The sequence below is a fragment of the Microcaecilia unicolor genome, chromosome 7 (assembly GCF_901765095.1).
Source record: "Microcaecilia unicolor chromosome 7, aMicUni1.1, whole genome shotgun sequence".
NCBI lineage: Eukaryota > Metazoa > Chordata > Amphibia > Gymnophiona > Siphonopidae > Microcaecilia > Microcaecilia unicolor.
This window is the reverse complement of record NC_044037.1, coordinates 179,376,223-179,388,801: the sequence shown is the minus strand read 5'-3', so window position 1 is coordinate 179,388,801 and position 12,579 is coordinate 179,376,223. Positions and strand designations below refer to the sequence as shown.

Sequence of the window (12,579 nt, the reverse complement as noted above, 5' to 3'; positions counted from 1 at the left end):
AGAAGAACGCGGGAAAGCTGACACGGCCCGACGCGATAGATCTCCAGAAGACATTGCGGTGAGGGGGAACTCTGCAAAAGATTTCTGGGCACTGCTGGAGATGATTCGAGCGGACATTAAAGGGGTTCGCGAAGATTTCGCGACCCTAGCAGCTGAGCTCCGGGGCGAGGTCTCCGAGATGGGACACCGCGTGGAGGAGTTGGATGAACAAATGGAGAGCCAGCAGGAAGCCCTGAGCTCCGTCGAACTTACGCTGGAGGCGCAACAGGCCATGTGCAGGTCCCTGAGTGAGAAGGTGGAAGACCTAGAAAATCGAGGGAGGAGATCTAATTTACGTTTTAGAGGCATACCGGAGCAAGCTGAATATGTGAATTGCGAACAGGCCATACAGCAAATTGCGAGTATGTTGCTATCTGAGGAGGGGCAAGAAGTGACGCCCTCCATGATCAAAATTGACAGAGCGCATAGAGTGCTGGCACGCACGAAAGCTAACGTGCCCCGGGACATTATTGCATGTTTCACGGAATACAAAACAAAGGAAGCAATCCTCCGTAAGGCACGGAAATTGGAAGTGGTGCATTGGGAATCCTTCCCTATTGAAATCTATCAAGACCTTGCCCCTTCCACATTAAAATGACGGGCGGAGCTGCGGAACTATACCAGATACCTGCGAGATAAAGGAATACTCTACAGATGGCAGCACCCTTTTGCTTTGACATATAACCAAGATGGAAAATGGCACAGGGTTACTACTGCGGAGGAAGCTCGGGAAAAATGGCCAGAAGTAGAGGCACCCCGGAGGCCCCCGGAGGAACAGACCAGAGTGGAGGGGGATGCACGCCCGATAAGACAACGTTGGACGCGAGTGGCGAGAGGCAAGGGGCGCCTCACTAGACAATAATCTGATAAGCAGCTGACATCAGCACGATCTAATATAACTTGACTGTTGCAATATGAACATTGAGGCTCAAGGTTTGGTTGATGTGATGTATGTGCTCACGAGTTGATATGTATGGGGAAAGTAAGGGAGATAAGAATGTAGTTATAGACAAGGATATGGGATAGTTGGACATCTACTGGTGAGTGGTTGGTCACCGTTCTCACAATTTTGGAGGTGGGATACAGGTTTCCCATCGGTTAAAGAAGGATAGGGGAAGGGAGGAGGGAGGGGGGTGGGATCTGGGGATCTCTCAGGAAACTGATAACTCTACACATTGCTTAGATAAGTTGCAACGGATCAGGAGGAAGGCTGATAGAATTACAGATAAGGGCCCACCATGATTGGGTTTACATGCTTATCACTTAATGTACGAGGTCTTAACTCTCCTCTAAAACGTAGGAGACTTTTCCGAGAGGCACTAAGGATGAAGGCTGAAGTTCTCTTTATACAAGAAACACACTTGTTACCCCGACACGAACATCTGCTACAGCACTCTAGATACCCACTCCAACTTCTGGCATCAAATAGGCATCCAGCAAAGACAGCGGGTGTGGGGATATTATTTAAACAAGGGCACCACTGGGAAATTCAAATGGTCAAGAGAGATGTGGGGGGCAGGTTTGTGATTGTGGTGGGGAGTCTCGGGGGTCATACCTACACCTTAGTTAACATTTATGCCCCGAATCACGCGCAAGGAGCCTTCTTTGAGACACTGGGCGCCCAGCTGTCACGCAGTGTGCAAGGGGAGCTTTTGCTGGGAGGGGACTTTAATTTGACGATGGACCCCTCTTTAGACAATTCTAGTGGGACAGCGAACTATGCACAATCAGACCGGGATAATTTGTTTCAGTTCTTAAATCAGTGGGGCCTGGTGGATATTTGGAGGGTGTTACATGGGGGAGAGCGGGACTATACGTGCTTCTCTGCTCATGGTTCCTATTCAAGAATAGATATGTGGATGGGAAGCACGGGTGTGACTATGCAGGTGGAATCTTCAGAAATACATATAAGAACATGGTCGGATCACGCCCCTCTCTCTATAACCCTCCGGGGATTCCCAGTAAAAGATAGACAGTTGAGGTGGCAGCTCCCTGATAGAGTATTAGACGACCCAAAAACTGTTCAGAAAATCGCAGGAGAGATCAGGGAGTTTCTGCAATTTAATGATGTTCCGGGCATAGCACCAGAGATTCTATGGGAAAGCCTGAAGGTAGTGATTAGGGGGTCCCTGATCTCAATACAAGCCTTTATACAGAAAGACCATAAGGAAAAAGAAACAGTTCTGAGACAAACAATACAACGGTTAGACCCACTGGCCAAACAAAATCAGGCCTCCCCGAGCCAGCAAGTGGAACTGCATAAAGCTAGGGTGCAATTGCTGGACTTGGACCTCAAAATTATTAAAGAGCAGATGCAGAAGACACAACAGGAATTTTATGAATTCAATAACAAAGCCAGTAAAATACTAGCATATAAATTATGACAGTTAAGGCAAAGGAATGTCATTAGTAGAGTGAGAACAGAGGATGGGCGGATTTGGGATCAACCGGCAGATATTAAGAGACTCTTTGTGGAATACTACCAGAGACTCTATAGTCCAGATGAGGGGATGGAGGAGGAGGCCCTTCGTACCTATTTGAGTAATATAGATATGCCAACTCTCAGGGGGAATGATTATGAGATGCTATCTGCCCCCATAGAGCTAGAAGAAGTGACATCAGCAATCAGGGTTCTGCCTAGTGGAAAAGCTCCAGGAGCAGATGGGTATAATAACCGATTCTATAAATGTTTTAACTCGTTATTGGCACCAATTCTACTTAGAGTATTCAATACTATACAGGCTGACACCGGGCTCCCAAGATCTTGGCGCCTAGCTGAGGTGGTTTTATTATTAAAGCCACATAAAGATCCGCAAAGTTGTGGCTCATATCGGCCTATCTCCCTGCTGGGGACTGACTATAAAATATTGACCACCATCTTGGCTGCCTGGCTGCAGGAAGTATTCCCATATTTGGTTCACGAGGACCAAGCCGGGTTCATAGCAAATAGACAGACCTTTGACAACACTAGGCGAGCGCAATACCTATTGGATAGAATTAAACAAGTGGGACATCCGGCAGTGTTTGTGTCACTGGACGCCGAAAAGGCGTTTGATAGAGTGCTGTGGCCCTTTCTGTTTGAACTGCTACGGAAAGTTGGAATTGGCGGGCAATACTTAAGCTGGGTCACGGCACTCTACCAACAGCCGATGAGTCAGTTGCGAATTAATGACACGACAACAGAGCCTTTTGAATTGTTTAGAGGTACAAGACAGGGTTGTGCCCTCTCCCCATTACTGTTCGCACTAGCCATGGAACCACTAGCAACTTTGATCCGAGCAGAAGTTACAGTACAAGGCATTAGAATTGGGAGGCATGAAACTAAGCTACTGCTTTATGCAGATGATATACTGCTGACACTGTCGCAGCCTGAGATATCGTTGCAAGCTGTAATGCAGATAATTCAGGGATAGGGCCAGGTAGCTGGTCTCAAAATTAATATGCAAAAGTCTGAGATCATGCCCATACAGTGCTCGAATGAGCTACAGGAGCAGCTACAAACTTCCTTTCATTTCCTCTGGTCGCCTCAGTATATTAGATATTTGGGGGTTAAATTAACGCCAGACACTGGGGACCTATTTTGGGAGAACTTTTTACCTAAACTACGCGAACTTATGCAAGAATTGGACAGATGGGGAGGGTTGCATATGTCATGGATGGGTAGAATAGCAGCGGTTAAGATGACAATACTCCCCAAACTTCTGTATCTGTTTATGGCAGTGACAGTTTATATACCATATACATTTTTTCACACTCTTCATAAGAAAGTGTTCGCCTTTATTTGGCGTAGAAGACCACCTCGAGTGGCTCGTAGTGTCCTCTTCCAATTACGGAAAGATGGGGGTATGGGAGTGCCTAACTTTAGCCTATATTACAGAGCTGCCCTATTTCAGATGCTATCCTCGGTGCAAAGAGGCCCGAATAAGTTGTGGACCTATGATGCACAATGGGGCTTAAAAGGGGTGCCAATATGGGCAGTAGCGTGGTTCCCCTTGCCGCTCATACGAGACCTTATCTCGGGAATACGGGGCCCGATGGGGGTGATCCTGGGGGAATGGGTTAGATGTAGAGCGGCTTGGTTCCCTGGGCGTAAATATCATGTGATGACCCCTATCATCTTTGCAACCGACTTCACTCCAGGTCGGACAGATGGGGTATATAGACATTGGTCTGCAGCCTCGCTGCGCTTGCTGGGCCAAGTATGGGAAGATGGGAAGTGCCATTCATTTCACACACTTCAGGAGGAATTTGGGTTAGAGGACAAAGATTACTTCTATTACATGCAGATTAGAGACTTTATACAGAGAAAAGCGAGAGAGGACTTATCCCTTGCAGACACAGAGCTCGAGTTAGCCATGAGATTAGGGGAAGGTAAAGGGGGGATATCCCGCATTTACAGAGCTATGTTGCATAAGACCCAACCACTGGGCAAATACATTAAGAAATGGGAGACGACACTGGGTGCCACATATGATCCATTGGTCTGGAAAAGAATATTTAAACGTCTACTGGCATTTTCAGTAGCTACTCCTTTATTGGAAAATGGGTATAAGATGTTGTATCAATGGTATATGACCCCGAGCCGACTTTTCCGCATTTTTAAAACTGGATCGGCAGTCTGCTGGCGTAGGTGCGGGGCAGAAGGTACATTCTGGCATATCTGGTGGGAGTGTCCATTGATACAGCAGTTCTGGCAGAACTTACAGTCCAGATTGCAGAACGGGATGGGGCTGGAGATAAAGTTTGATGCTGACTTATGTCTGTTGAATTTAGTTGCAAAAGAGAGCAAAGGCTCCTGCTCTGCACTTTTACGATATATTGTTACAGCAGCCAGGACCCTAATTGCAAAGTATTGGAAACAACAAACACTGCCCACGGTGGACCAAGTACTTACCAAGGTGGACTACTGCTGTATGATGGATAAATTAACTGCCATGCGAAGAGGAGGAATGGTGAGATTTCTTAAAACCTGGTCCACTTATGTAGAGTGGCGAGGGCTTACAGGATGAGGAGTATATTCAGTGATTCTTGTGGCAAAACAATGTGTAATCCTTTGATGATGTGTTCCTGAGAGGGGTGGGAGGGGGGAGTTTAGGGGGCTTTTTTTTGTCTGTACTGCATAATGTATGGCATCTATTGTCAATATGCGTTAATGTATGCTCTGAAAACTGTTAACTCTAATAAAAAGATAAATAAAAAAAAAAAAAAGAAAAAGAAACAAGCTGGGCTTGAGGACTAGAACAACAAGACTGGGTGCAGGAACAAGCAGGGCTAGAACTGGCAAGGCAATGAACAGTAGAGTAAGAACAACTATGGAAGCCTATTGCTCAAGCACTTCCTTTTCTATCCCTAGCCAAGAAGTGAGGTCTTCTGTCATCGCCCTATCTAGAGCTATAAAGGGGAAGTGCAGCAACCAGGAAGTAAAGACTCACAAGACTCTTAGGCACGGCATGCTGCAGTACTCTAGCAGCTTCCTGAACCAGGTGATGGGCGTGACGTCTGTTCAGCCTTATACACAAGAAAGCTGACTTTATGTACAGAGTCCAAAAGGCTCATATATTTGAGAAGCTACATCTGATACACCACTCTATGGTCATCGAATCCATTCTCAAAAGCTCTAAGTCTCACTCCTTGGTGCCCTCAGGGAGGAGTGCTCAGATTTTGGATTATTTTCGGAGGAAAACTTTTCAGAATGCTATGCTGATCTCCCACATACATTCTTAGTAGCTGTTCATGAGCATGTACTTTGAAGCATGGCAGAGTTTGCAGATAGTGTACCACCTGAGAAGGTTGCAGAACGCCACTAGTTAGTAGCCAAGCAGCAGGAGTGTCAGTAGCATATAGTTCGGGCAACATACTCAGACCAGTGGGTTACACCCTGCATTGGTGAAACTTTCTCCAGATTGCCCCCTGTGAGAGTATCAAAAGTAAGCTATCAACATCAGGAGCTGCTTTTTTAGAGGCTCTCTTCCATTTTACGAGTAAGTGCGGTCGAGCCTGTTCCACCAAGGGGAAAAAGGGAAGGGATTCTACTCAAAGTACTTTCTGGTCCCCAAAAAGACCAGGAGGATTCCTTCCATTCTAGACCAAAGAGCCCTGAACAGATATATACATTTTATTTTGACCAAAGAAAAATTCAGGATGGGTGCCCTAGGCACCTTTACTCTCAATGATTCAGGCACTAGATTGGCTATGCTCTCTGGACTGAAAGGACGTTTTTACCCACATTCAGATACGTCCAGGTCACAGGAAGTAACTCAGATTTTGAGTAAGGAAACACCAGTACCAGTATCGCATTCTGCCATTTGACCTAATGTCAACTCCCAGAGTCTATGAAATGTCTTGGAGTAGTCACAGTCTCATTAAGCAGGCTGGGAGTTCATGTGTTTCTCTGTCTGGATGATTGACTGCTAAAGAGCACAACCAAAGAAGGAGATAAAGAACCCATTTCCAGGAATATTCGGGTTCATCATAAACTAGCCAGCAGGTCACAATTCAGCAGATGTTGATGTTTAGGGTTACCATATTTTGTCCTCTCAAAAAGAGGACACATGCCCCGCCCCCTGTCACATTCCCCTCTCCTCCCCTTACTTACTATCTACTGCCCTGGTGGTCTAGTGACCTTTTCGGGACAGGAAAGAGCCCCCTCTTTCCTGCCCGGAGCTCTGTCCTTGCCCTGCATCCTGTTGCTGTGACGGTCTCGGGATTCAAAATGGCCGCCAAGAGTTGAAGTCTTGCAAGGCCGCTTCAACTCTAAGTGGCCATTTTGAATCCTGAGGCCGTCACAGCAGCAGGATGCAGGGCAAGGGCAGCGCTCCGGGCAGAAAAGAGGGGGCTCTTTCCTGCCCCAAAGAGGTCACTAGACCACCAGGGCAGTAGATAGTAAGTAAGGGAAGGGGAGGCTAGAATAGGCCCGCCGCCCATTTGTCCAGAAATCCGGACAAACGGGCGGACTGGCAAAACCCGTTCGGACGCCCGGACATGTCCTCAAAAAGAGGACATGTCTGGGTAAATCCGGACATATGGTAACCCTATTAATGTTAGGCAACAAGGCTTACACCATCCTTGTGACATGCATGACACATCTCCATTTGAGAACAGCCCAGTTGACCCTGACCTTTCAGTGGTCCCAGGCCACTGGGAGTCTAGCAAATATCATTGTTCTCTCGCCTTCCTTGTGGATGATTTAGCCCAATTTGAGGCAGGGACTTCCATTCCAAATTGCCCTGCCTCACAAGACTGTGACAATGGATTCATCCAATCTTGGGTGGGGAACGCGTGTGGATGGGCTTCACACTTAAGTTCAATCATTTTCTCAGGAGGCCCAATTTTACATAAACCTCCTGGAGCTTAAGGCAGTGTGGAATGCTGTAAAGGCTTTTAGAGTTTGGCTGATGAACAAAATTGTATTGATTTGATCCAAACAGACAAGCAGGTTGTGACGTACATCAACAGGTAGGGAGGCATGGGCTCACACCCCCTTTGTCAGGAAGCGCGCAGTTTGTGGAAGTGGGCATCCCGTTACAGGATGCTTCTCAGGGCCACTTAGCTAGCTGGGAAATGCAGTTGTCTAGCAGACAGACTGAACAGAATGATGCAACCGCAAGAGTGGTTGCTTAACTTGAGCTTAGCCCAGGAGATCTTCAAGAGTGGGGCACACCCTCAATGGATCTCTTTGCCACTTATCTCAACAAGGTCCCTCAGTACTGCTCCAGATTGAGATCACACAGCAGACTAGCCTTGGATGCCTTCCTCTTCATTGAGGGACAGGTCTCCTATATGCATATCCTCTTACACCTATCATAGCAAAAACTTTACTGAAACTCAAACAGAGCAGGGGGACCATGATTCTTATCGCCCCATACTGGCCAAGATAGATATTCTCTCTACTTCTGGAGCTTGCCTCCGAAAATCTGTGGAGACTGGTTTACTTTCAGATCACAAGACAAACAAAACAGCGAAGGTGACTCAAAAAATTCAAGAAGTCGATGCTTCTAATGTGAATATAATAAGACCAATTTATTGAACATGAAACAAAAAATATAAAAAATTAAAATGAGGAGGTGGGTGAGTGAGACTCAACACAGCTGTGTTTCGGCCTATCAGGCCTGCATCAGTAGTCTTTTCACCATATGGAAGCTCACTTCCTATATATTACATCATATAATCCAGCAATCTTTATTTTCGTCTTTCAAAGATAACGCAAATGTTTCTATCAAAGCGTCTGTTCGATCGACTTTCCAAATTTCTCTCAGAGAACGTGTATCGCTGAGTGTGTACTCGAATCGGGAGAAATGAATTAAGCCAGTGTCGGCGTCTTTCATGCTGATCCCCTCTCCACCCTATCAGACCACCTATAGTGCCATGGAATCTCAATATCATTCTCACCCAGCTGATGTGAAAGCTCCATTTGACGTTTTTGCCACGGAAGGTTTTGTTCTTGGTGGCAGTCAGTGAGCTACAAGCCCTAGTAGTGGATCCACTTTATACGAGATTTCATCACAACAGAGTAGTTCTTCACACGCATCCTAAGTTCCTTTATAAGATTGTGTAAGAATTCTGTCTTAACCAGTCAGTTCTACTAACATTTTCACCCAAGCCCCATGCCTATACTGGCAAAAGTGCACTACATGAGAACCTTGGCCTTCTGTCTAGAGTGGATTAAAGCCCATAAACAGTCTAGCCAGCTTTACTTTATACCCTAACTAGGTGAGGACAGTCATTGGCAAACACACTATGTCCAATTGACTAGCAGACTGTATTTCTTTTACTTATGGCCAGGGAGGGCAAACACTTGAGAGATATGTCACAGCTCATAATGTCTGAGCCATAGCTGCGTCGGTAGCCCATTTGAAATCTGCCTGTATACAAGAGATTTTGAAGAAGTGTGATCTTCAGTCCAAACATTTCACATCTTATTACTGTTTGGAGCAAGATTCCTGACATGACAGTCAGTTTGGTCAATAGGTCCTTCAAAATCTACTCGGGGTCTAGAATCCACCTCCACCCCTTAGGCCCATTTTGTTTCTTTTCCAGGCTGGTCAGAAAGAATCACAAAATTGCTATAGGCTTTAGCCTGTTATAGGCCTCATTCACATGTCCCCTTTTATTTTTGAACAGCCTGGTAGCTAGGGATTCCCATACAGTATGTATGAATCAGTAGTCCTACTTGTCCTTGGAAAAAGCAAAGTTACTCACCTTGTAGCAGGTGTTCTCTGAGGATGGCAGGATACATATATTTACACATTCTACGTAGCAACCGCAAGTGGTAATGCATGTATATGTGTGTGTTGGAAACTCCTGAAAAGCTTCTGGAAAAGAAGCTGGGGGTTTTCCCATGCAGCTCCTTCAGATGACATCACCCATATGGTGAATGTTGGAGAACGCTTGCTACAGGTGAGTAACTTTGCTCTACTGCAGGTAAGATTTATTTCAAGGCTGCTGCTATTGCCAGCTTTGCTACTTCGATCTCAGCAGAGCTTTTGTTTTTATTTACCTTTAGGGGGCGTTTGATTTAATAGTGGCAGCCTAATTGAAACTGGCACGTCGGTCCACGTAATCCTGCCCAGCTTTCTAACACCTTACTTACCCCACTCCCCCCCCTAAAAAATATATTTTTAAAATTTATCACTTTCCCACCATGTATATGGAGGAGTGGCCTAGAGGTTAGGGTGGTGGACTTTGGTTCTGGGGAACTGAGGAACTGAGTTTGATTCCCACTTCAGGCACAGGCAGCTCCTTGAGACTCTAGGCAAGTCACTTAACCCTCCATTGCCCCATGTAAGCCGCATTGAGCCTGCCATGAGTGGGAAAGCACGGGGTACAAATGTAACAACAAAAAAAATGTATGAACAAAAATGCCTCATTGAGGCCAACAACTATTGTTTTCACCTTTTTAAGTGCTAGGTTTGTTCTGCCATCTAAACAAAAGTTGTTGTTTTTTTTTAAGTGTACATGTTTCTCTTAAGTTACTAGCAATACATCTCTTAAAAGCCCTTCAAAAATCCTTCCATTGCTGATTTAACTCCTGTCCCAACACGCCTTCCTGTCTAATTATACGTGATGGTTTCATAACTCGGGGGGGGGGGGGGGGGGGCGAGTTCATAATAGCATTTTTTTTTAAATCTTCCCTTGCTATAATTAGCCTTGATTAGGGACTCAAATGCTAATTCCTCAGCTGTTAGGTCTGTTCTCAGTGTTTCCATCTTAAAATAGTACTTGACTTATTGAAAGAAATCACTTTCTTTTTGTTGATGTTTTCACAGCTCATCAAAGCTCAGCATGTTCTCACCCTCAAAGAACTTCCCTATACTGTCAAGTCTCTTCTCTTCCCAGTGTGAGTATACTAGGTCTGTGGCTACTGGCATAAAGTCCTCATTCTGTTTTAAGGACTACTTTTGAATAAACCTTATCACTACTAGGGTGTAGGCCAAAGTATTCCACACTTGTAGTGTGTGGGCCACTAAGGGATTCGTTACACTTTGCATTTGTCTCTGGGGAGCAGGAAGCCACCTGGTGAAGCATATTGATATACCATGCCCTATTCTTTTGCAAGCCACTATTTCTGTATAGGATCCCACCAATCTAGTATTGCTTTCAGCTGTCCCGCCACATATATCTTAGTCTGAGACCTCGAGACCCTCTTCCCCTGTGCTTAGACTGATATAGGATTCCTTTAGCTGCAGTTGGAGGTTTCTGTTGCTAAATATATTGAAAGATCTGTTTATTCAACAGTTTTAAGTCTAGTCTGGAATTGTGGTGGGTAGTGATGAAAAAAAGGTATAAGAAGTGAGGTAACATCATTTTGACTGAGGCCACTCCCACTGTCCAGGAAGTACTTAGCTTGGTCCACCAATCTAATTCTGCTTACAGTTTTCCCAACAGTGCCTGGCTGTTGAGAGAATACAGTTGTTTCCTACCCTTTGTCAAATACACCCCCAGATACTTAGTAACACCTTTTGCTCTTTGAAAGATTTATGTTTCATTAAAATGTCCTCTTTTTGCTAGAAATGAGTCTCCTGAACATAGCAAATAGTCTAATTTTTTCACTGACAGTTGACTTGTCATGGGTGTATTTCAACCCCACATATTTAAAAGAAATCAGTTTTTAATGAATCTGTCCCCAAGGTTTCTTAAATAATCTCTTCACCATTGGACCCAACTTAGCATGCTGATCGGATTTAAGGACCCTCCCATCTTATTCCTCTACCGTCTCATCACTCCACGTCATCATATATCCAAGGTAATGTGTCTCTTCTCCCCTAGTTCCATGCCATTTCCTCTCTCTCTCTTAGCCCACCTCTTCCGGCATGTATCTGTGCCCACATCTAGACTACTCAATAAGGAGGGGAGAAGATCCCACATGACCCAAAAAGTGCTCCATTCATCCAGATTTCTCTCTTAAACATCCAAGCACACTGTAACCAGTAGTATAATTTTATCCTTTTTGGTAAATTTATGAAAACAGATAATTATATCATATGATTTTTACTGCAAGTTTAGGTCTGTCTCCTGAGCTCTTGCTGCTTCTAGAATGGCCTTAGAGAACCTCTGTATTACTTCCACACACACTTATCAGTTTCCGACTGAGGAAGGCTTTGTAACCTGATGTTACGTCATCTGGAGCAGTTTTCCAAATCTTCAGTTTTATTCCACTTATATCATCCTTATTTCTCCAGATTCTATTTTATTTCACATGGTCAGTCCTTTTCAATGACTCTTACTTCGATCTCCATCTGCTGCCCTAGGTCAGCTAGATCCAACCTCAGATGTCCAATCCAAATTTGAATTTTTCCTTTAATGCTTGCAGTGTCATTTTTCTGGTCTGCAAACCAGTTCTTTAATTCTGCTTTGAGAGAGCTTTATTCAACTGTGCCACTTCAGAGCACTTATTTCCCACAATACAATATTTCCCACTTGTTCTGTGCTGCACCTCCCACCTTGGTCCCCTTTTGCAGATTCACATCTCCGCCTGTGTAGGAAAAGGCTTTTAAATCAACTATTCAGCCTCATGATCATTCAGCAGTCTCCCAGTACCCAGCTAACTTTTAGTCGTTTAGTCTGAGTGATTAGTACCATGTTTTTGTTTGCTACTGCCTGAGTTTGTTGGCATTGTCTGAGCCACTTGCTTAGGTAACTGTTTGGTCCGACTATGTCGCTTCCTCCAAATAGGCTTATTTTTAAGCATGTAGAAACTAAGTGTTTTTGGAGAGGTGAAGCAGTGTTCTTCCAGTGTGAAACGTTTTCTGAATAAAAGCCAAATGTACCTTGGTTTAGAATTTGCTGGAGAGCACAGTGTAGGCAGGATATTTGACTGACGAGGGGACCAACTATAGTAATCTCCTAACTGTGGCAAAACTATGCAAAGATTTTAATGCTTGTAATTCTTAAAGATGAGCAAGCCAGTATCAGCAACTGAGTAATTGGAGATCTAAAAACATCAGTTGTTTGTAAATGTGTTTGCATTAAGTTATGCTGGCTTGGTGCTGTGCAAACTAAGATATTCTAAAGGAGAGAATCCCATAGTGGAAATGTTTTTCC

At 44.7% G+C, this 12,579-nt stretch overlaps 1 protein-coding gene across 4 annotated transcripts in view; it reads left to right on the top strand.

Moving 5' to 3' along the window:
• FAM126B (family with sequence similarity 126 member B) overlaps positions 1 to 12,579 on the top strand; it is a 213,258-nt gene that overhangs the window by 41,562 nt on the left and 159,117 nt on the right. For 3 of the 4 annotated variants that reach the window (XM_030209927.1, XM_030209928.1, XM_030209926.1), the window contains exon 3: positions 10,305 to 10,375. The exons of the other annotated variant lie outside the window; for it this stretch is intronic. The gene's annotated coding sequence lies outside the window, so the exon portion shown is untranslated. The remainder of the gene's footprint in view (positions 1 to 10,304; positions 10,376 to 12,579) is intronic. 4 annotated transcript variants of the gene reach the window in all.